The sequence below is a fragment of the Marmota monax genome, unplaced genomic scaffold (assembly GCF_021218885.2).
Source record: "Marmota monax isolate L192 unplaced genomic scaffold, Marmota_monax_Labrador192_F-V1.1 WCK01_AAM20220418_F8-fsc00165, whole genome shotgun sequence".
Classification (NCBI taxonomy): domain Eukaryota; kingdom Metazoa; phylum Chordata; class Mammalia; order Rodentia; family Sciuridae; genus Marmota; species Marmota monax.
In genome coordinates this window covers 1,399,372-1,423,914 of record NW_026693851.1, presented here as the reverse complement: position 1 = coordinate 1,423,914, position 24,543 = coordinate 1,399,372, and positions in this window count along the sequence as shown.

Sequence of the window (24,543 nt, the reverse complement as noted above, 5' to 3'; positions counted from 1 at the left end):
ATTCATTTTTTTTTCTTCTGGTACAGACTCCTAGAACAGGACCATAACTCTCTTGTAAGTCAGTCAGGCATAGGAAATGTCTGAATTTTTTTTACATTTCTATATTTCTGCATATCTCTCTGTTCTCCTATTTCTAATACCATTTTTCCTGTAATTTAGAGAGAAGGGAAGGTATATCCCACTCCTGGTTTCAGTTTCAGTCCTATACCATATATAGTTCAGAATAGACAGTCAAAAGCTCAAATTTTGCTTTCTAAAATAATGAAAGAACCAAGTTCCTTTGAGCTCTCTGCTCAACCACTTCTCAAGACGTAATCCACATAGTTTTAAATGTCAGATGTTACTTCTCAGGCAAGAGGATAAAGGAAAAGACATAGTATGAGGGGGGAAAAAATACAGAACCTTGAAATCCGAAGCAAAGTCCTAAAAAATACTAAACATTCTGCTTACACATTATTGGCAAGAATTAATTTATATGCTCATACTTGCATGCAAAGGAGTCTAGGAAATATAAACTTCAGTCTAAGCAGTTACATGCCTACCAAAAATAGTAATGAGGAGAAAATAGGATAGTAAAATGACCAGGCAGTCAGGATAATATGCCCCATTCAACCACACTTGGAGGCTAAGGGGTAGACTATTATAGAGCACCAACAAGGCCTATTTCAAATGTAAAAGACCTTGAAGCTCACCCAACTCCTTTGTCCCAGAGGATGGGGATGAATCCAAATGGAAGTTATAGGAAGGAATGTGGGGGATAAACCAGGATGATAGTCTTGATTCTGTTTCAACACCTATTTTGCTCCTGCTTTATCCAGAACCATATATAAACTCCTAAGGTGAATACCAAAGTGTTTTTTTTTTTTTCTGTTATCAGGCCCTCTCCAATATGGTGGGAGTTCTACCTCTTCTCCTTTAAATAAATTTGGCTCCATTTACTTTTTCTTTCCATGATTGTCTGTGGATTTTATTCATCAAAATTTGTGGACAAGAACCCCAAGGAAATTGGTGAAGCAGAGAATCTAGTCTCATCGTAAAACTCCAGTTTCAATAGAAGCTTCCATACCTTACAATAAAAGGAGTATATTGTGGGACAAACTAGTACTTTGACCACAGAAGGGATCTGGATTACAATTCTAACCCTTTAATTTGCCAAGGAAAAGAAATATACTATTGATACCAGTGATGACTAGTTCCATTTCCCCAGATGTGAAGATCGAACACACAAGAAATGCAGAAGCAAGCTTAGAAAGCAAGTTTATTTAAAGAATAGAACAGAGATAGACTTCTCCCAGGAGGAAGAAGGGGATCCCAGAGTTGGTGTCCTTGTAGTGACACCCCTCCGCCACAGAAAATCTTAATTAAGCTTCTCCAGAAATCTTCACCATAATTGATCTTAGGACTATCAGCAAAAGGGATCTCTACAAAGGCTTCCTATTTCCTGTTGCTCTATCTTACTTGGCACTCCAGGTGCTGAACACTCCTTTACTAGTTTTTCACAAATATTTAAGGATTATCTAGTATAGTAACAATATATATAATAATTTGTAAAAGTTTTCAATTGGGAAGTGTGTTTGCAAATGCAAAGTATGATAAGAAAGACAGGTCCTTTAAGGAGGTCTCTGGCCTTGGGCCCGAGCTTCACAGAGATGTACTAATTGGGCTCCATGGTAACAGCTGGCAGGGGGAGGGGGAAAAGGGGGAGAAGAAGCTCTCCCTTTCTCAGGTGCTGTCCTTGAAGGGTTAACTTGCCCACCATAGGGCAAGAAAAAGCTGCTTTGGGGTAGAAAGTTCTAAAACTGCCTGAACTCATGCCCTCCTTCTCCCTTTATCTTGCCTCTCCCCTCTCCCCATGCTACCTACATGACTAAAAGGTAGGCCAAAAGGTAAAGCTGGAGTGATCCAAAGGAAGGAACAAAGCTGCCCAGGGGGACAGGCAGGAAGGGATCAGTTCAGGAGGCAGTAACTCTTACAACAATTCCTGGGATAGGTTACCTTAGCAACAGGTTGGAGGAGGGGAAGGGCTTTGGAAATATCAACATTAGATTTCCATCCAGGCCCCAACTTCACAATCAAACCCAATTTATGTATTATCTACACTGATTCTCAGCCTCAATATGAGAATAGCAAAATGTGTGTGTGTGTGTGTGTGTGTGTGTATTTTTACATTATATGTTTATATTATATATTTACATTATATACATACACATACACATACACACAGGCACATAACAATAAATTTCAAGGAGTCACAAAAATATACTCAATCCAGTTAAGAATATTCACTAGTTGGATATAATCATTCAGATAACACATCCATATATTTTAAAATAATTAGAATAACTTAGGCATTTGTAGATTGAGATAAACCATGTGAGAATAAATGTGGTATGAAAAATATGACTCCGTATTTCCCTTTACCCTATGGCAAAGACAGTTGAACTCAAGAGAGCTGTGTCTTCAAAAGGATGCAGCTAAGTGCAGATAGTGAGAATAAAGACTACATGATTAACATAAATTGTGGTATTGAGTCTGGAAAATATTTGCCCATCTCTCCACCAAGAGGACAAGGTATGATGGAGGATCTGTGTGGGATTAGGGCCAGAAAGGATTAGCAGAGGATAAAACAACTTTGGAAATCCATCCTGCAGCCACAATTATATCTCTCCAAATTGTAGCAGAGTTAAAAAAAAAATACACTAGGAATCTGAGAAGATAGAGTATAATTCCTAGATATCATTCTTGCAACAGACAGACAATTTTGCAAGAAATACTAGCAAAGCAATTATGCTGCCAGCATGGAGTAACAGGAGCCATTTTGTAAATCTATTTGTGCCCTCCTTACTCTCCTCAGGGACTCACAGAGGGCAGAAATGATTTCTTCCTCTCTTATTTTCAAGGTTGTCTATATGATGATGAGTAAGAGCTGTGCAGTCCCAAGCTTACTTATCATCCCATTATACAATTGGAAAAATGTGGACAGCAGGAATATTAAAAATCCTATCTACATTTACAATCTAATTTCCTATGAATACTCTTCCAGATTTGGCTGAAAAGTCTAGCACAACGAACATCACATCTGGTGGACGCAGTACATCAAGTTACCACCCCGCTCAGCACACAGGCTTTACTGCCAAACACCAAAGCCTCCTGCAGCAGGAGCAATGGAAAGAACCACATTCTATTGTTTATAAACTCATTGTGCAGAAAAATGACAATTAAGCTGGTTCTAGTCTCATCATCTCTGATGGCACAGGGCAGGTGATTCAAAGATAATGGCACCTTTGAAATGGATTTTATGGTTATGCAAAAATTATAATTTTTAATAGAAAATTACATTATGCTACCAGGTCAATTTTTTTCCTCTTGGCTAATGGTATTTTCCATTCCTTCTATTCTAATTGGGAAGTCAATGCAGTGTAAATAACTGTATAGCATTTACTTATTATCATCATCAAGTCCACAAAGCAAAGATGATTAGGGACAATTTTGTCATTTTTTGAGTTAATATAGTACAAGGGTATTTTAGTGTCAAAGAAACAAAAAACATATGCAAAACAAGCTATTTAAAATTTGCAACTTTTTGTGTATTCTACAAAAGCTTATTTAGGGCATATTCAATATAGTTTACTATAGCTATTATAGATAATTTATATTTATGACTTAATAATGGGAGTATATTTTAAAGTAATCAATGCCACCCAATTGTATTATGCCTTTCTTTCCACCATAGAATTTTTTTATTCTTTGAGATAATCTCAGATTTACCAAAAATATTTGCAAAATTAACATGATGGAATTTGTACCAATAGTTAAATGTGGTTTCATTTCTCAGAATGTTTTATTAGTGTAAACAGAAATATTCAAATATTATATTAAAGCAAGATTTTCAGGGACTATTTAAAGGGGCCTTGTCAACAGATTGACATGAAGGTGGGAATAGGAAAGAACACTTAAAAAAAAATATGACCAACTTCTACACATAAAAATGGTATTATATTCCCCTCCAGAGAGTAAAAAGAAAATTAAAGAATATCCCTTCTAGAAAGTTTTGCATTGATCTCGTGAGACTAGTTCAGAATGCACTAAATCAATATCATGACCCAGAGTCTTCTTTGCTACAATTGTTTGGGGAAGTTACCACAGGCTGTTATGAAATTCTTAATGTCCCAGAGAAAATTATAAATATTACTGGACCATGGGGGTAATAGTGCAAGGCGAGTAACTCACTTGAGATGGAAAGAGATTTTACGAGGGGCTGCCAAAGGGAAATAAAGGAGAGGGAGAGAGCAGAGAGTGTGTGAACTTACAAGCTTCAGCTTAAGAAGGGTTGCTTGGTGACTTGGCGGGTGCTGATTGGCAGGGTGTCTCAGGAATGGCGAGCAGACACCGTGTCCTGCGGGATTGGTGGAGAAAACTTTTGAATTTGGCGCCCTTTGGGGAGGAGGGGGAGGGTAAGGGATTATGTGATGTTCTCCTGAGATGGAAACTTCAGTAGGGAGAAGCCTGATTGCCTCCCCCCCCCAATAAAACCAAAAGGCAGGGTCTCCCACACACCCAACATTCCTCCCTTTTTGTTTTTGTGTTGGGAGCAGGGCATCAATTGATCATCTGGCTACTTCCTGCTGGAAGGGAACAAGGAGTGTGAAGGAAGGGAGGAACGGTTAGGGTGTGGGGACAAGAGAAGCATAGCTGTAAAGGCCAGGGCGCTGAGGATGTGAATTTCCTTGGGGCTGAAATCGATGAAAGTTCCTTGAAGGTATAGGTCACGGATAGTCTTGATCCAGATATTCCTGATAGAAATAACACATCTTTACACTGTTTGTGTTATTTTCTTGGCTATGGAAACTATTTTCTGCAATTTATAACTTCCATTTGCTGATAATCATTTATTGAACTAGCCTAGACTTATTTGAGAATTCTATTTGTTTATAAAACAAACTAAACAGAATATGTTGCAATTATACCTTTCTATGTAGAGAAAGGGATATTTTGTTAAGTGAATTTTCTTTAAAGAAAACAAAAAGATTGAAACAAAAACACTATTATTTTGGAACCACAATAAAGGCTTTATTGACCACAGAATATATTTCAAACCATAGGAAGCCTCTCAGATATGCAAAAATAATCTGAGACAGTCTCCTAACTAGATATAAAAATCAGTAGTTCACAAACATGTTCTAGTCTAAGAAGAAGATGACTATTTTAAAAACAAAGAGTCCCAGGCACTACCTTGGTTCTTTGAGATCTTTTTTTTTTTTAAGTTAATGCCCATAGAATACAAACTTGCACAAAGGACAAGAATTTTCCTGGGTATCTATCTGTCCTGTCACATATTCCAGTCCTTTGAAACGAAAAACAGGGGAGCTGATTTACCTATCTTAGGAATAAGAGTGGAGAGAAGAGTTAGAAAACTTATATCATCTCTGACAACAGTGTTCATGGCTTACTTGGATAAAATCTTGCCATACTCTTCCATCTTGTTGGCTCACAGCCATTGTATTCGCCCTATTTATCATTTATGAAAATATTGCTTGTTGGACAATTCCAAAAAATACACATTTTGAGGATCACATGTGGGTGTTCTGCCCCACATCCTGTTTAATGTCCCATGTTGCCAAGGTTATAGTGAATGTCACACAAGCAAGATGCCCTCACCAAGAAGACCATGAAACATTATATCTATAAATCTGCCTCACTTTGCTCAAGGAAAGAGACCACTTTGTACTCAGTTGTACTCACTGAGGGTGACTAAACAAACACCTTACTTCAGGGTATCTCCAGTATGATAAAGCACCTTGGGAAACACTGACAGAAAATGTCACATGAAAGTTATGGATAATTGATTTATCCCATTTTCCAAGGAAAGAGATTAATTAATAACAAGGATATCCTTATCCCAAGTGTTGTCTTTTTTTTTTTTTTTTAAGATAAGGCTAGGGAGTGATATTGGCCAGATTTTAATTGTATATTGTGTGCATATACTAACATGTAACAACAAAACCCACCATTTTGTATAACTATAATGCACCAATAAAAATTCTTAGGAAAAAAAAAATTAGCTAAGGATCCTGGGCAGCACCAAGCATTTTAGGGTCCTCAAATTGGTAGATACTGAACCGAACATTGCTCTCTAAGCACACAGAACACTGGCAAAATCCAGAAACTCAGCATATCTATATTTCATCTCTTCACTATTTCACTTGTTGTACATAGACACTGGCCTCCAGCAGAACTAGACATTTGTAGCTGAATTGGTGCCATGGTCAGGGTGCCACCTACAGTCCTGTGTTACTGAATTTAATAAATATAGTCAAAGACTTTATCTCTCAAAGTTTCAGGTGATTCAAAATGGAAGAATACCAAAGATATTAGTTCACTTTCAGTATTCAAAAATATCAGACTGGCTTAAAATGCTGAGTTATATATATCAAGATAAAAATACTACACTCAGACATTGCTGGAGGGACTGCAAATTGGTGAAGCTACTATGGAAAGCAGTATGGAGATTCCTCAGAAAACTCTGAATGGAACCACCATTTGATCCAGTTATCCACTCCTTGGTTTATACTCAAAGGACTTAAAATCAGCATACTACAGAGAGGCAGTCATGTCAATGTTTATAGCAGCTAAATTCACAATGGCTAAACTATGGAACCAACCTAGGTATCCTTTTGCAGATGAATGGATAAAGAAAATGTAGTATATATAGTCAATGGAATATTACTCATCTTTAAATAAGAATGAAATTATGGCATTTGACAGTAAATGGATGAAGTTGAAGAATATCATGCTAAGTGAAAGAAGCCAATCCCCCCCCCCCTCCAAAAAAAACCAAAGGCCGAATGCTTTCTCTGATATGTGGATGGTAATTCACAATAAAGGGTGTGGGCACTAAGGAAGAATAGTTATCTTACATTAGGTGTAGAGGGGAGTGAAGTGGAGGAGGGAAGGGGACATAGGGATATGAAGGATAGTAGAATAAAACAGACATTATTACCTTATGTGTACATATGACTGCATGTCTGATGTGATTCTACAACATATGCAGTCAGAAAAATGAGAAATTATACTCCATCTATATATGATAAATGCATTCTACTGTTATGTATAACTGTTAAAACAAATTTAAAAGTTAATTTTGAAAGAAGCCCCCCAAAACCCCCAAAATACAAATAAATAAATAAATAAATGTACTAGAGTCTCTGAAAAGGCCCTGTGTTAATAGAAAACAAACATCAGCACAAATCCATCACAGAGATGGGGATAAGCTACCTCACCTAAATGATAAAAAGTAACAATATGCCAATCCTTAATCAAAAGTTTGATGAAGCCAACCAAAATATTTAAAGTGATCAAGACTATACTGCAATAGTTCCTCCTCAGGCATCATTGGAAGAAAATTCTCATAGCTTTAGCTATGATAAGTGACAAACAGCTGGGAATTGTCAATACAGATGTCAATGGGTATTGGGTGTCTCCAACAAACATCTGTGACATGGTTTTCATATTTGGTACCAGAGCAGAGTCAGGAAATACTGTGACAAAGGCATGGGACAGACTACAGTGCGTAGGCTGCATATGGACAACAAGAGACCTGTGAAGAAGAGAGTTCCTTCTATGAAGTCTCCCAGAAATGTCTGGGCAAAAACCAAGAGATGTTAAAATCCAACCCAGAGATAGCATCACTGCTGTTAGCAGCAGGAGTCTTCTGAGGTCCTGTGGCAATAGTCAGTTTGACTCGTGGCATGCTAGAAGAGTCCTTTCTTAAGTCCATGTCAAAGAATTAAACTTTAATGGAAGCTCACATGGTTATTTAATGTCATAATTCCCAGCCCTTTTGTTGTTTAGCTTCCTCCCGTGATCATTTCTAAGGCTGAAGGAGGAGGAGGACTCTTCAACTGCTGCGAAGTAAGTGTTCCACATTTCCAGTGGGCATTTCAGGGATGCCTGATGTGTACTGGAAAATCAGAAGAATAATTAAAATAATAATTTTAAAAAAGAAAAAGAAGTTTAAAATGTCCATCAAGATGAACAGGAACCTGACCTCTTGGCACCAGAGTTATATTCAAGAGCCGTGGAATCTTCTATGATCTCACAGGAGCTAAATATCTTCCATGAAATGAAGATGCCTAGAGAGCATAAATTCTTGCCTATGGCTTTAAAAAAAAAAAAAAAAAAAAAGGAAAAGTGGTAGAGAGCATTCAAGATATGGAAAATACAGTTAACCAAACTATGGTAGTTCCTTAAATAAGCTGTGCTTTCTCACCTACTGGCCATCAAACATGCTGTTTACTCTTCTTCAATTCATTCCAGTTTATACAGGAGGATTGGGCTCAGTCGTCACTTTCCAAGGAAAGACTTCAGAGGTGGCAATCAGGACACTTCCTACACTGCCAGTCAGTTTTTAATACTTTTTTCATGTTGCCCCCCAGGGACCCTCAGGTCCATCTGGGTCTAGCATTTATCCTTCAGCATCAATTGTCTGTTTATATGTCTCTATCTTCCCCCAATCTATAGGTTATCTGAGCATAGGGACTGTGCCTGTCCTGCTTGTAATTACTTCCCAGCACCTGATGCATGGCTGGGGCTAAGGAGGTAATGCACGAACAAATCAGAAAATTGATTTTTTTTTCCACACTCTAGATTGAAGATACAGCCTTTATAGAGAAAGGAAACCACAACATGGCACAGTTCTCTTAATATTATTTATAAGGGGCACTTGGGAAAGAAATTGCAAGATGATCTATAATTTTCTTATCACGTATCCATTTTTATTCCTTGCTAATTTCTCCATGATTTATTATAATGAGTTAGCTGTTGCCTTTGAACAGACACACTGACTGTAAATGAATGAATTTAACCCCTATCTCTTTCATTTGCTTGAAAAGAAGGACAAATTATTTGTGGCAAGGAATTTAAGGCAAGTAATTCATTATTTATAGACAGTTGCCAGTCGCAGATCAATGATCACACAAAGTCATCAACAAAATATTTGATTCAACACTTGTCTTAAGTTGCTAATGTATTTGTATTCTCTATAGTTGTAATATAACCCTTCTTTTCTGGAAAATTCGGGCAAAAAAGGAAGACATTAACATTTAAGTTATGAGGAAAAGAAGATTCTTTATGCTAATTATCGCTCTCCTGCTCAGAAGCAGCCCTGAGTAATACATTCATTATAAACCAGCAGCGCTAAGTCTTTTTAGTCACTTTATAATACTGACAGAATTATTAGTTAAAATTAGACTTCTCATTTTCATATCAGGGGAGACATCAACATTAGATTCTATATTAAACATAAAAGTTATTCATATATTCTGGAACAGTAGAAAGCTTTTTAAATGGATTTAAGGTGATGGATGCAGGACTGTCTGAACATTTGTTTAATAGAAATTATGATTATCGACCAAATTATACTTTGGAAAGGCAATCATTTCATCACTGCAATGCAGAAATACATCTTCTAGTCTACAAAATAATTCTATGTATAAAAAAAGTATTTTACAGTGCTTTTTATAGTTCTACAGAGTACCACATTGCTACTTGTCAACTGGAAACTGCATCATAATTCAACCTGCTACAACTATAAAACTATGTCTTGACTTGATTAAACAGAAGACACCGCAAGTATTTGTACTGTGTTTATGTGTATACAGCAACACTAGGGATGAAAATAATTTGTTTAGCATCAAAACATACAATGAAAAGAAAGCAGAACATCTAATAGGAAATCAAAATCGATTCTCCCTTAAATTTTCTATTCCACTTGGTGTAAGTTTCCTAAAAAATGTTTGTCTACAGATGCATCAGTGAATTTATGGCAGAGAGTTGATTTTATTTTTATAATCTAGCATAGCAACGGGCTGGAGGAAAGAGTAATTATATTAAAATTACTTCTATCAGATCATGGTGTTAACAAAAAATGATCAGATGTATGTCCTCTACTCCTCAGAAGCCACAGGAATTTACAGTTGTCACAAGTCCCATTGGTCACCCAGCCCAGGGGATAAGAGGTCACCATCTCATTACATGTTACCCATTGATGGCACATGGATGAGAAAGCTCTGATTTAGGAAATGGAGGGATCCAGAATTGGAAGAGAAATGGACCAAATTATGTCATGTGTAAAAATGAACACATCACAATGAATCTCGCTATTATGTATAATTATAATGCATCAATAAAAACATTAAAAATAAATACAAGTTTTTATAAAAAGGATAGATCCAGGAAAATTTCCCCAGATCTGAATTACACAAAATTCAAAATTATACAAAAGACATACATGACTACAGAAACAAAGTCTGAATTTCCAGGAGGCGGGAAGCTTTTTATCACAAGGGAGCGTTTTGTCACATGAATACCTTAGTTAAAAACACAATTGTACCACTTCTCAGTTAAGTAAATAGAAGGAAATAGCTTCATTCCTCTGTGACTCAGTTTCTTGTTTTATGCATTATGAAAGTAAAAGCTCCTCACAACATTGCTATAAGGGTTAAATGCTCTAATATATGGTAATCTCTGAGAAGAGTATTCAGTAAATATTAGCTCCTAATTATAAGATATATGAATACATTGGGATTCATTTTTATGTTAACACAACCCCAAAATATACAAAAGTTGCAATAAAATAGATATAAATTTTATTATCCTGAGGCATTTGAGAATAAATCGCCACCCTGATGTCCCATTAACCTGAATACTAAGTAAATCTTTTAGTGTATTTTAAAATATTTTTAAACATCTTTAGTGTGTTTTCTTGAAGATAATAATCCTGCACATAACTATAATACAACTATCAAAATCAGAAAATTAGTAATTGCCGCAGCCTGGCTGGGCACAAATCACGAGCCACTCAATCAGGAACAAACTTTATTTCCGAACGCCACCAGCACACTCCACACACGCTCCCGGGGAACTCTCCCGAACGCCACCCACGCAGCCCCCAGGAACACCGGAACACCACACCGGAACTCCCTCTACGGGAACTTCACCAACCAATGGGAACTCCCCAGGAAATCTCAAGAGAACTCCAAAGTAGCAGGTGAGGCAGCAGTGGCCGCCTTATTGACACAGCTTAACTTAATTATCATCATCTTAATGGCTCACCTCTCAACCATTACTTCTGGCAAAATGCCAGGCGTCATTCCTGGCATGCCAGGAATGTGACTCTCAATAAGTAATGATATGCTGCTACCATCTAAACCTTCAATGTAGTCAAATATCTACATTGCTTCAGTAGGGTCCTTTACAGTCCAAGGATCTAGTTCAGAATGATGTATTTGTATTCATTGTCATTTAATTTGAAAGAGCATTTCTGCCTTTTATTACCTTCATGACCTTGACACATTTTATATTGCAGTCCAATTGTTTTATAAAACGTCCCTCAATTTGGTTTTTGTGACTTATTTTCACAATTAGATTCTGGTTTTGAATCGTTGGCAGGAATATTAAAGAAGTGATGCTATATTCTCATTGCATCCTATAAGCTGTGTATGCTTTGATTCTTCTAATTAGTGGTGCAATAATTATTATTTTTATAGTTGATGTCCACCAGGCTTCTTCACTAAAAAGTTACTTTTATCACTTTGTAGCTAGTAAATATTTTGGGGAACATTACCATGAACAAATGTAAATATCTCATTCATAATCAAACTTTCAATGTGTTCATTCCTTTATTTAACTGGTGTGGACTTATGGTTTTAAATTTTATTCAATACATTATAACCAACTTTCACCACTCTTTGATACTTAACCTGATACTTTGGAGGTCATATGACATGCCCAATTATTGATTACTGCCTTGCTTTCTGGCACAAGATGTTCCAGGCTTATTTTGTGTATTTTTTAGCTTTAGTACATGAATCAGTCATTTCTCCGAGATGCAAGTTTCATTTCAGTGCAAAATAATATCTAGAATCCAATATGGGAACATTAAATATGCTCTTTGGTATGAGCATGTCTCTGCTTCCAGGCCCTCTCAGTGGACAAAGTAAAGCAAAACAATTACACATGCATGCACATGCACACACTCACAACAATCGTATTGAATATTTCTTTGAATTGAAAATATTCTAACATTTTAAAATGTGAAATAGCCACACTTAGATGCTTGGTATACATTTGCTAACAGTTTTATTAATAGGCAATAGGTCATAATCAAATATCTGTGAACAGGAAAAATACAAAATTAGTTTATTTTGCCATCAAGGACCATGATTGGCATTTATCTGACAATTTGTTATGTCACATAACTCTTTTGCTGCTTTTCAATTACAACTAAGCTAAATTAAATACAATTTCTTGAACAGTGTTCAGAGGACTTTCTCATCATACAACCAATAAATTCGTCAAATCTGACTCATGATTCATCAAGATACTCAGTCTTTGGGCACAAAGATACAATGAGATCTTTAGCTTGTTCCAAAGAAAAATAATTGCTCCTGGCATGATTGTGGCAATGCATAATGAGAATACATTTATACTACATTGCCAAATAAGCTATAAAATTTTTGCAAATATTTTGACCAAAATTCTGGCTCATACACATTTTCTTTACTAATCATGCTAGCATTGTTTTATGAACAAAGTACTTATCATATTTTAAGTTAATGTTTGATGCTCAAAATAGTTTCTGTAATTTTCATCCCAAGTTGAAACTTGAACTTTCTACAACAGATGTATAATCAGTGAAAAATTCATTGATTTCTATTCCCTTGTTTTCCTGTTCATTCATAAGTTAGTTGCTCAGCATAATTTTTGTTGTACACTGATTGAATATGTGCTTTATAAACATTGTCTTTAATTTTGTCTCTCACTTTATTTCTCATTAAATTAGCAATCTCATTCAATTTCTTAATTCTAAATGGTTATCATTTGTTCTATTATGTTTGTTTTCTAGGCATCTTACATTATTTACCACTTGTATCTTTATGTTTTGATATTATTTCTACTATACCCATTTTTTGTTTCTTGATGACACACACAAAAAAGGATCATTATTCTTGACTAAATATCAGACACACACTAGTCTTTTAGGAACATCACACCAATGTTTATTATCAGTATTCACTGGTCTTTGTTGAATGTTATTATTTTGTCTCAATCTTTTCTTCACTATACAGAAATAAGTTTACTCCAGATACCTTTATGTACACTTATACAGATGGAAGCATACATATGAATTGGTGGAAGTAATTTTTAATGAGAGCATATTCTAATAAAAATATTAAATTTAAATGTATTTAAGTATAAGGAATAAATGTGGATACTATGGTTTTTTTACAAATAAATTTAATTGTGTGCATAATATCTTAAATAAGTACACAATGTGATGTTATATGATATATAGTAAAATGGCTATTACTCTAGTGGAACAAACTAACATACCCATCATATAATTATACAATTTTTCTCTCCTATAGCAAGAGTGGCTATAATGTCATCTAGCAAAAAAAAAAATGAACTTAATAAACTATTGTTAACACTACTCCTCATGTTGCATATAAAATCTTTTTACTTTGTGCTATTTGTGTCCTTTAATCATCTCTTCATTTTTTACTGACCCTCTTGACCCTAAAAGCTGCTATTTTATTCTGTCTTCATATATCTTATTTCTTAAAAAATTCCACATATAAGTGAAATCATGTAGTATTTTTCTTTTTGTGCCTGGCTAATTTCACTTAATGTAAAGTCCTCCGTGTCTATCCATGTTATGAAAATGGAAAAAATCTCCTGATTTTTAAAATTGAATAATATTCCATTGTATTTGTAAACCACATATCAGAGATTCATATCTAAGATTTTTAAAGAACTCATGCAACTCAATATCAAAAAATACATAACCCAATTAAAAAAATGGACAAGGTATTTGAATAGATATTTCCCCAAATATTACATGAAAGTGGCCAAAAGGTACATGAAAAGGTGCCCAGCTTCACTAATATCACAGAAACGTAAATCAAAACCACCTCACCATGTGATACCATCTCACACCTGTTATAAAAAAGAAGAGATAGCAAGTGTTGGTGGAGAAAAAGGAACCCTTGCACAATGGAAACAGTATGGATATTCCTAAAAATAGTTAAAATAGAACTATTATCTGACCCAATAATCCCTATTCTATGTGTATATCCAAAGGAAATAAAATTGGTATGTTGAAGAGACATCCGTACCTCCATGTTCATTGTAGCTCTATTCACAGTAGCCAAGAAACGGAAATATCCTCAGTGTCCATTAACTGATGAATGGGTAAAGAAAATGTTCAGATACACAATGGAATACTCTCATACATAAAAGTGAATGAAAGCATCAACATGGGTGACACTGGAGATCATTATGTTAGGTGAAATAAGCACAGAAAGACAAGTATTGCATGACTCCACTCATCCATGGAATCTAAAATAGTGAATTTCCTAAAAAATTGAGTGGTGGGGCAGGAATGGGAGATGTTGATCAATAGGTACTAAGTTATAGTTAGGAGTAAGAAATTCTGTTGTGCCATTGTTTAGGAGGGTGACTATCAATGACAATGATACTCGGTACGTGTCAAAAAAAAGAAGATGGAATTTTGAAAATTTTCACAGTAAAGAATGAACAAACATTTGAGGGGTATCATGGTTTGAATATGAGGTATCCCCAAAAGCTATTGTATTAATATAGGAATATTACAGGGTGAAATGATTATATTAAGAGAGCTATAATCCAATCGGTGAATTAATCCACTTGATGGATTAGTAATTTGAAAGGACTATTGCATGGGGTGGTAGCTATAGGCAGGTAGGACACGACTGAAGGAGCTGTGTCACGAGGGCAACCCCTTAGGGTTATATCTTTATACCTTGTTCACCTGGTGGCATTGGCTCCTCCTCCTAGTTCTCTTCTTCTCTCTCCCCTTTCTAGCTGCCATGACCTGAGGACCTTTCATCTGCCATGCCCTTCTGCCATGAGATTCTGCATTACCCGAGGCCAGAGCAGTAGAATGGGCCAACTATGCACTGAGACCTCTGAAGCCACGTACTAAAATAAGTTTTCCTCCTCTTAGTTGGTCTTGTTAGTTTTTTTTGGTCACAGCAAAGAAAGGTAACCCAAGGAGATACATGTGTTTAACCTATTTTAAATATTACACAATATATACATGTATCTTAACATCACATAGTATCTTCAGATGTGTATAATCTTATGTATTTATGTATCAGTTAAAATGAATTGAAAACTAAATATTTTTGACTCAAATATATTTTGCTATAAATATCTTCATACTTTGAGACAGATGTATTGGCCATTTTCTAGGATCATCTTCCAGTAAAAAAAGGAAATGGCCCATTCTTTTTTCTTCAATTTGGCAATTTGTGATGGTAATTCTCTTTCCAATGGCTAGAGAGTTGTGCTATTATGATTTGAAAAAGAAATCAATGAATAATTTTTTATTCTCATGATTTATATCAGTAAATTCTTTATTTAGGTATAACTGGCAGAGATTATTTATTTAGGTATAACTGGCAGAGATTTTCTACAAAAGTGGTAGGTTTGGATTTGATCAGGCTAAGTTTTTTCTCACTTTCATTGTTTTGATCAGTAATTAATATTCAATGAATCACAAATATCTGTTGTTCTAGTTGCAAATTTTATGTGGTTCAGGCTTACCAGTGAAAAATTCTCCATTTTTTTGAGGTTTTCAAATAATACACAATGGAATATTACTCTGACATAAAGAAGAGTGAAATTATGGCATTTGCTGACACACATATATATATAATATTATGTATACATTAATTATACACACACAGTGGATCTCACCATAATGTTTATCTATAAAACTAAAAAATAATAATAAACAAAAAAATATAAGAAAACAACAGATCAGTACCAAACACTGCTTCCAACAGGTGGTACATCCTCTCATGTTCCATCCTCACCCACTCTGGCCCCCAGCCCTATGGCTCCACCTCCTAGGTGTGTGGCCTGACACCTATCCCAGATCCTTCTACCATCTGCACCCTCCTGGTGCTCAAACTCAGACATTCTATCTTTCACACAAGCTCTAGTCAGTCAAGAGTCTCTTATTCATTCTTTATAAAAGAATTAAAAATGAAATGCAATTTTATTCGGAATAAAAATTTTAATATAATTTCTTTCTGAATGTTTACAGTAAAAAATAAGTCTCATTTAAAAAGATAAAAATTTAAAAACCAAAATATTAATCTCTTTAAAAGGCGATTATACTCTAAAAATATTCAGAATTAAATACTAATATTAAAATACAAATATTAATTGTAATTTAACTTAGTTTAAGATGGAAATTATTTAAATAAGAATAACATTTAAATTTGGGTTTTGAAAGTTTAATTAAATCTTATTAAATACTTTTAGAAAAATAAGCTTTTTTATTTTATAGTTTAACAACCTTCTATTGGCCAATGTAAAGAATCAGTATTCTACTTAACACACAATACATCTGGATTTCATAATAGAAATATGAATTATTTAAAATATTCTCCAAGTACCAGGTGGGATGATTGTGAATACTGTGCTAATTTATGGTTACTTTGAATTGAAACAGGAAAAACTACAAAAGCAAAAACTATGGACTCAGGACTATTAGAAATAATATTTATTTGTAAAAATCTATTTAATATGCTACCTGCAAAGAATAGTTAGACATACCAGTCAATATTTCTTCTCTTACCTAAAGATATCCATGGATAAAATCCTCCCCACAAGTCTGGAGCAGTGTCCCTGTCTGATATTGGTAGCATCTCTCACTGTGCCATATCCTTAGAAAATAACCACCTTTTGTTTGTGGGCACAGGTCAAGGGCTATGGAAAGACCATTCCCTGGGGCCTGAGTTGGATTAGTCATGAAAAAGATGTTCAGTTACAGTTGTTCTTTTCTTGTCCCAAGTATCAGATACAGAACGATGAGAGCCTTTAAGTTGCTATATCAATTTATTAATTGAGTTTGTGATATGTGAGGCCAAGGTCTCCCTAAAGAAAACAGAATTCAGTAGTACATTGATTCTTAAAAAACAGTTTAAAAAAACTGTTTAAAACAGTTTATAGATATGGAAAGCTCATAAAGACATTTGTTGGGTGAAAAAATGTTTCAAAATATATGCATAATAGCATTCATATTTTTTAAATAACAGGTTTCTATGTACTATATATATAGACACACACACACACACACACACACACATGCACATACAATGGAAGGGAGGATCATATGAAACACAAAAAGATTATTACCTCTAGAAATGGTAATAAGCATCCATTGGGAATAAAGGCAATTCTTAACCTTGCCTATAATATTTAATGTGTACATAGAATAATATATTAGTTATTAATGTATTATTGAAATAATTAAAATTAAAATAATAATTAAAATTTGAAAATTTCTTCAAAAATGAAATGCATTCTACCTAATGTCCCAAATCTAGCTTCTCTTTATAATTTAGAAATATTCAGTAATAAGATTCTTAATTACTCCATCAGATATAAACTTCAGTAGTTATCTGGATATACCCATACCCTTTATGATTCAATCTATATTTTCTTTAATTACAAAGAAAAGTTTCCCCAAATATTCACACTGTGCAGCAACAGTTACACTAAAATCTCTTTATATGTTAATTTCATTTAACTTTTACAACAGGGCTGTTAAGAAAATTTAACATTTTTACAAATGAGTGAACCGAAAGTCAAGGAAGCATATTATACAAACTAAATGTTTTCAGCAAAAGGACTCAAGAAAATGTAAAAACCATAGCACTGTGGGGGAAAAAAAAAAACTAATCAAAGATAATATGTTTTATGTTGGCAAAAGGAAATCAGGTAAATGCACAGCAAGCATGGAACAACCTGGTATTGGATTTTGATTAAGGAGAGAATCATCAAAAGAAGAAAATGTTTATCCACAATGTTTAAGTTTGGTTGAGCTGGATTCATCCTTCAGGAAAAGCTTGAACAAATGTATTTTCGGCACTAACCTAAGTAAAGTAGCTATAGTGTTTTCCAAGTTTAACAGAAAATAGTCCCAGATAAGGGTGTTAGCTTAGAAGTCGAATAAAGAAGGAAGGAAAAAATTTAGTGCTGGAAGGAAAAAGAGAAACACTGAATGGATCAGCTTTCACACCTTCTGAATAGCCAGACAAGACAGGGTTTTATGTTGCAAAAACAGCACGCCTGGAATTCAGACCCTTCTAAGCCATTGTGGACTAAAGCAGCTTGATACCTCCCATGCCAGGCTGCTAGCAGCTTCCAGTTAAGCCAATGCCAAGACTCAACGTTGCTTCACAAGTCCCAGAAAACCCTCATTGGAATTTTAAACAATTCACACATAAAACACAATCTAAAACTGCAGTTAAGTAAGGCTAAAATTTATAGGACACCTTCAATATTTCAAAAACGTTTCTATTTATCTAATTCTTGGTCAAAGTAGTACTTTTGCTTGTTTTCCTAGAGAAATGTTTTCCCTTTTGTTGATTTTAGTGTGTGCATGTGTGTGTGTGTATACACACATATACATATATGCATATATGTATGGTATGCATGTGTATATGATATGTATGTATGATATGTATGTGTTGCATGTATATTTATATATCTTTATATATACATATATACACACAAATACACACACACAGATAATACATTATTTTTCCTTCACACTTTGAAGGCTCTGATTTATAAGGCTTACTCACCACCTTTTGTCAGCAATGTGAATTGTAAATTTTAATATCAAACAGTAAATCTCAAAGAGATATTGTGGAAGGCCCACATGCCTTCTAAAAAGCAGCCACAGTTGATGCCAACATGCCATCAAATAGCAGAGTGAGCTTAAGATCTAGAAATGAGTTCTCCCTAAATTCCAATGTTATTACGAAAAATGATCCTGCAATCTTTACATTTTAAATGATGTTTCCCTTCCAAAGTCTAGAGACTGTGCATGCCAGGATGGATACCAACAGAACCTCAGACTGCATCTGGGGACTTCCCCTACTGGAGCACAGCTCTGGCAACAGAACTCTATGGAATGACTAAGAGCAGGAACTGTGTGGCATAGGGAAATTAATCTTTGAAAGTAAACACCATCGCTTTTAAGAATACAGATTCAAATTATGTGGTAAGTATATGAAATTCTAGGAAATAAAAAAGTATCTTTGGAAGAGGTTTAACAAGTTCATTTGGATTCTATGTTAGCACATCAAAGAGCTAGGGGGTCATAAAAAAATGACTGCAACTTTTTAATTACTTACATTGAAAACCTTTAGAGAAAAGATTCAGTATGTCTATACAGATGATCAGATCACAGAGAACATGATTTTATTTCACTTATCTTTGTGGCACTTATTAGTATAAAATGTTAATGTCTGTTTAATAAGTCTACTATAACATCTTTCTAAAGTTCACATTTAACGTACTCCTGTCCCATTTCCATGCAGAAGTTTAGCCCAAAATAGCTAACTCTACATAAACATATGGTCCTATGATATAACAAAAGGACAATGTGTGTCATCAGTGGATTTCTCTGTAGTTTTTGAAGCTTTGGCTCACAAGCAAAATCTTCTTAACACTGTATTAAACACAGCCATTATTATAATCTGTGTAAATTCAAGCATTTATTTAGACTATCAATCAAATTCATAGGAAACCTTCACTAGCATCATCCCTAGAATGAAAAGATCATTTAAGCAACTAATGGTGCATGAAGCTCCCAGTGCTGAGAAAATTAATTGCACAGCTCCAAGTCCCTGACCTATAGTAGTTTCACAACCTGAGACAAACAATGGGAAAGACCTGTGTCCACATAGGTCATATAGTCAACAAAAGAGTAATACAAATCCTCAAGGAATTTAGACTTTCACTTCTAATGACTTCAGTGGGGTTGAGGCGGAGGTTATTTAGGATAAGCATGAAAAAGTAGAGAAATTTCTATTTTTAACATAATCATGTGGTGTCATCAAGAAAAGGCAAGCAGAGTTTCTCCAGTATGATTTCCCTATGTTAGATATAGCATTGTAAGCAATGATATTGTTTTTACAAATTTACTCCATGCTCAGCTTACAGAGTGTCACACTCCCTTGTAATATTTATGACTTGCAGTTAATTCATGGAGTACTTGCTTCGTAATGCATGTTTAGTTAGTGCCTGTTTACCCCTATTGAGCCATTACCTACTTGCACCTTCTAGAACATGGTAATTGTTCTGTAACCGTTTCTGGAATGAAAGAAGGATGGAAAAGAAAGAACAGGATTCCAGTCATAAAACATTAGGCATAATTAACAGAAAAGTCCTCTAATGTATTTAACACTCAGCAGCTAGACCACTTTGAAACTGTAGGCAAATTTAACCACCTTGAACCATAACTACTGACACATTTTTTTTTTTTATTTCCTGAGAAAGAATGCAAGACTTAGGGTCCTCAGCCTGCTTTAAATGTTGAAAAAGCACACAACCTCCTTTTCTTCTCTGTCACCTCAAATCCTCATCCCTTCTCTGGTGCTGCCCCAATTGCCTGGTTACTGGGATAAGAACTCCTCATCCCTCGGGTTGTTGCAAGCCCTGGGGAAGTTATAACGATTGCCATATAAATTAACCTCTGCTGAAATAATGAAGGCCAAAATGTCAGCAGTTGCCATTCTGACTTTTAATTCACGGGACAAACTTTATTTATTAGTCAAGGTTGCATCTCATCTCAATGGGGATATGACTCATCTCTCTTTCTCAGGGTTCTGATGTCCCTTAAGCCAATGCTGTTCAAGGCATGATCCCTGGGCCTCATCAGCATCATCAATGGAAACACAGGCCATTGTGCCCAGTCTCTGAAAGCAGAACAGCTGACAATAAGCCTCAGGAATATGATTTTATCAAGTTCTTCAAATAATTCACGTGTAGACTCGACTAAGAAGAACAAAACCACACACCTCTGTAATACTGGCCTATGGCATAGATATTGGTCCCTCCTTAGGTGTGGTTTACATTTGGAAAACATGAAAGCAGCCAATCTGTATGTTCCAGTACCTTCTCTCCTTACACTAGCTCCTCACCTGCCCCACAGGTGGCAGGAGTTAATAAGAGCATGCATTCTGTACTTGGATTGCCAGTATTTGATTCCCAGCTCTAACATTTGGTAGCTGTGTGACCTCAGGTAATTTATATCACCTTTATGTACCTCAGTTTCCTCATCCATAAAAGATAGGTAATAAAAGTATCATCTCAGATGATTGAGGTAGAAAATGAATGGACTAATATGTATTGAAGAGCTTGGAAACCTATATGGAATATATTAAGGGTTATATTTGTTCATTATTATTTAAGGAAGATTGAACTTACATAAATACTCTTTTACTAGAGACTATTTCACATATCATCTTCCTTCTGAAAAATAAATCCATGCTGAAGCCCTCATGAAGGCTAAACTGGTTTCTTTGAAGACAAAGGTTAGACTCTTTGACAGTATTTTTCTAGATTAAAGTATAATACCACATTATGATAGAAAAATTATACCAATATATTTCCTTTAATTTAATATCTTTCCTACAAAATTAGTAACAAATACTCCATATGTATCATGAAATACTCATACAAAAAGACATTTCTAGCTTTACAAGTAATCCTCTTCTGTGAGCCAAATATATAAATTAAATTGGCAGATGGCTTCCAAAGATGAGTGAAAGAAATTTCTACCAGGTTGATTTATAGTATTAATAAAATACAAATATGTGCAAGATCCCATTATAATGAACTCCACTGGACCTGTAATTTGCTTTTGCTCTAATTAAACTTTGTTATTGTGAATATATTGCTAGAAATCATATCCCTAGTCCATAGAAGCTTAATCAGAACCCCAGTTGATAAGTAGCCACTCTGGAATGAATTAACAAGTGAAAGGGAATATTTTGATTCTAACCGGGAAAGAAAAAGGTGTAATAAACTCACCACTCTTCATTCTTTCTTCTCTGTTCTCCAATTATTGCTGGACTCTTTAGTTTATCCTTAGACCATGTTTCAAGTCCTGTGTGAATAGAAGTATAATGTGTTTGATTGTTTCGTTTGTTTTAATTAATCAGGAGAACTATAATTTATAAGAGGAAGGAAGAAAAATGAACATTATTATTAATTAATTTTGTCAGTACCAAATAATTAGAAACTTTAACCTCCCCTCTTTCAATACAACTAGAATATTTGGACATGGCTAGTGAAAGTGGACAGGCATAAAATTACTAAGCAGGAACACATGTTGTAGAGAAGCATTTGTAATAAGAACAGCTAAGTATTGGTCAGTCAGTTACATACCACTACATGGAAATTTCTTCACTCTTTGGAATGCTTTTTTATGATAAATGTTTATGCAAGAAAGATTGATTTGTCCTATGATAAATCTGCTCCTAGAATTCTCCATTTTGGCTTTATTAGTATTATATTTATTCAAAGCTCAATATTAAGCCACATAGTCAATTTGGGGTATTTACCAAAAAATATATTTTTAAAAATAAAATATGCATGTGAATGTGTGTATAATTTTGATTTTTCCACAGTTTAATGTTTTTGAATTTTAAATATTCTTTATTTTATATTTTTAAATAAGCAAATTATTCAATGTTTTCTCAATTGAATCCAGAAATTTAAGTTCAAATAGTATAGCCTAAGAAAGTAACATAGTGGATGAAACAATATATACATGAGTATTCCCATTTCAATATTATTTATGAGTAAGAAAGAAATACAAAATGAATGCCCTACTATGAAAGAATGACAAGTTAATGATGGACAAACACAAAATTGGGCATTTGCAGTAATTAAAAATTATGCTTATGAGTACCATAAACCACTATGCCATGCAAATTATGCTACAAACATAAAGGAAAAACTAGAGTATGAAACTGCTCATTTAGTGAGAATAAAAAGACATGTTTGCAAAAGACAGATACTGCAACAAGATTAAAAATGGTAGGATTATGGCTCTTTTCATTTTATAATATACAATGTTTAGTTTTAATGACCAAAAAATAGTTTTATTTCTGCATAACTCAAAATTGAAGACATTTTTTGTTTAACCTCGAATCTTACTGACCTAAATACCCTTAGAGATGATTGAATGAATATGAGTTATATGTTTTGATAGAATTTTCATTTTATTTTTATAAATGTACACTTATTTTTCAAGTACATTTTAATTACACTAAATGAAGTTATATTGTAAGCTTTTTAAGTGACAATTATAACTTTACACACATTTTTACAATGATATTGTACTATGTGATGCCACATAGAATATACCAGCCTACAGCAGCCCCAGTGGTGCAATTGCTTAGTTCACAGTACTTATAAGAATATACTAGCCTAGACCAGGTGTGGTGGCACACGCCTGAAATCTCAGCAGCTAAGGAGGTAGAGGCAGGAGTATCATGAGTTCAAAGCCAGCCTCAGCAACTTAGTGAGCCACTAAGCAACTCAGTGAGACCCTGTTTCTAATAAAATACAAAATAGGGCTAGGGATGTAGCTCAGTGGTCAAGTGTCCCTGAGTTCAATCCCCACTACAACCCTCGCCCCCCAAAAATATACTAGCCTAAAAATCATGATTATTAACTATATAAAGTGTATTATCAACTTTAAATAAACATATAACAAAAATATTAATTGCATGTTATAGAAGGAAAAAATCATTGAGACTACAAAAATATGAGATATTAAGCATTTATACTGAGTCAACAAAAACATTCTAACCTAATATATATTTTGATTTTCTGAAAAATTAAAAGAACTATAATTCCCATTACAATCACAATATTTCTTACAAAACAGATCCTCTCAGTAAAATTCTCTTCTTATAAGGAATCATTCAATAAGTTTAGCTATTTTACAAGGATTTGATTTTCCTGTGATTGAATTCATTATTTTATTCTCAATGATATCAACAAACAGAAGAATGCCAACAGCACTGTACAGTCCTTCTGTCTACCCTTCATTATGACCAGCTTTCATTTTAATATAAGTAGGGTAAATTAAATTAATAAAACAGGGTGATTTATTTTCATGAACTTAATGCTTGGAATACAGTCCTCTGTCTTTTTATGAAGCACTTTGATTAGATAGAGCTGCTCATCAATGTAGATGGACCTAATTTTTCTTCATAAAACACTGGCAAAAGTCTATAAAAGGGAAAGGAGGGGAACAAACCATTCACAGTACTGAATAAATGTTTATTGAGCAAACAATCAATTTCGGTACTAGGATATTGGGGATTTTTATCAATTATATTTTGATCTATTGCTGCAAATATCATAAGGTCATAGGATTTCATTATAGCATTGGTTTATGGCAGAAATAAATTAGAATTAGTTTAAATGGCCATCACAATGAAATGGTAGTAAAAACTATAGCATATCCCTACTATGGAATATTAAGTATACAATAAAAACGAATTAGTAGATATAATCTACTAACCTGGAAAGATGTCTATGATATATTATTCATCTAAAAAAAAACACTGATTCATTATATTTTAATACTCTGTTTTAATTTAAAATTTTTATTAT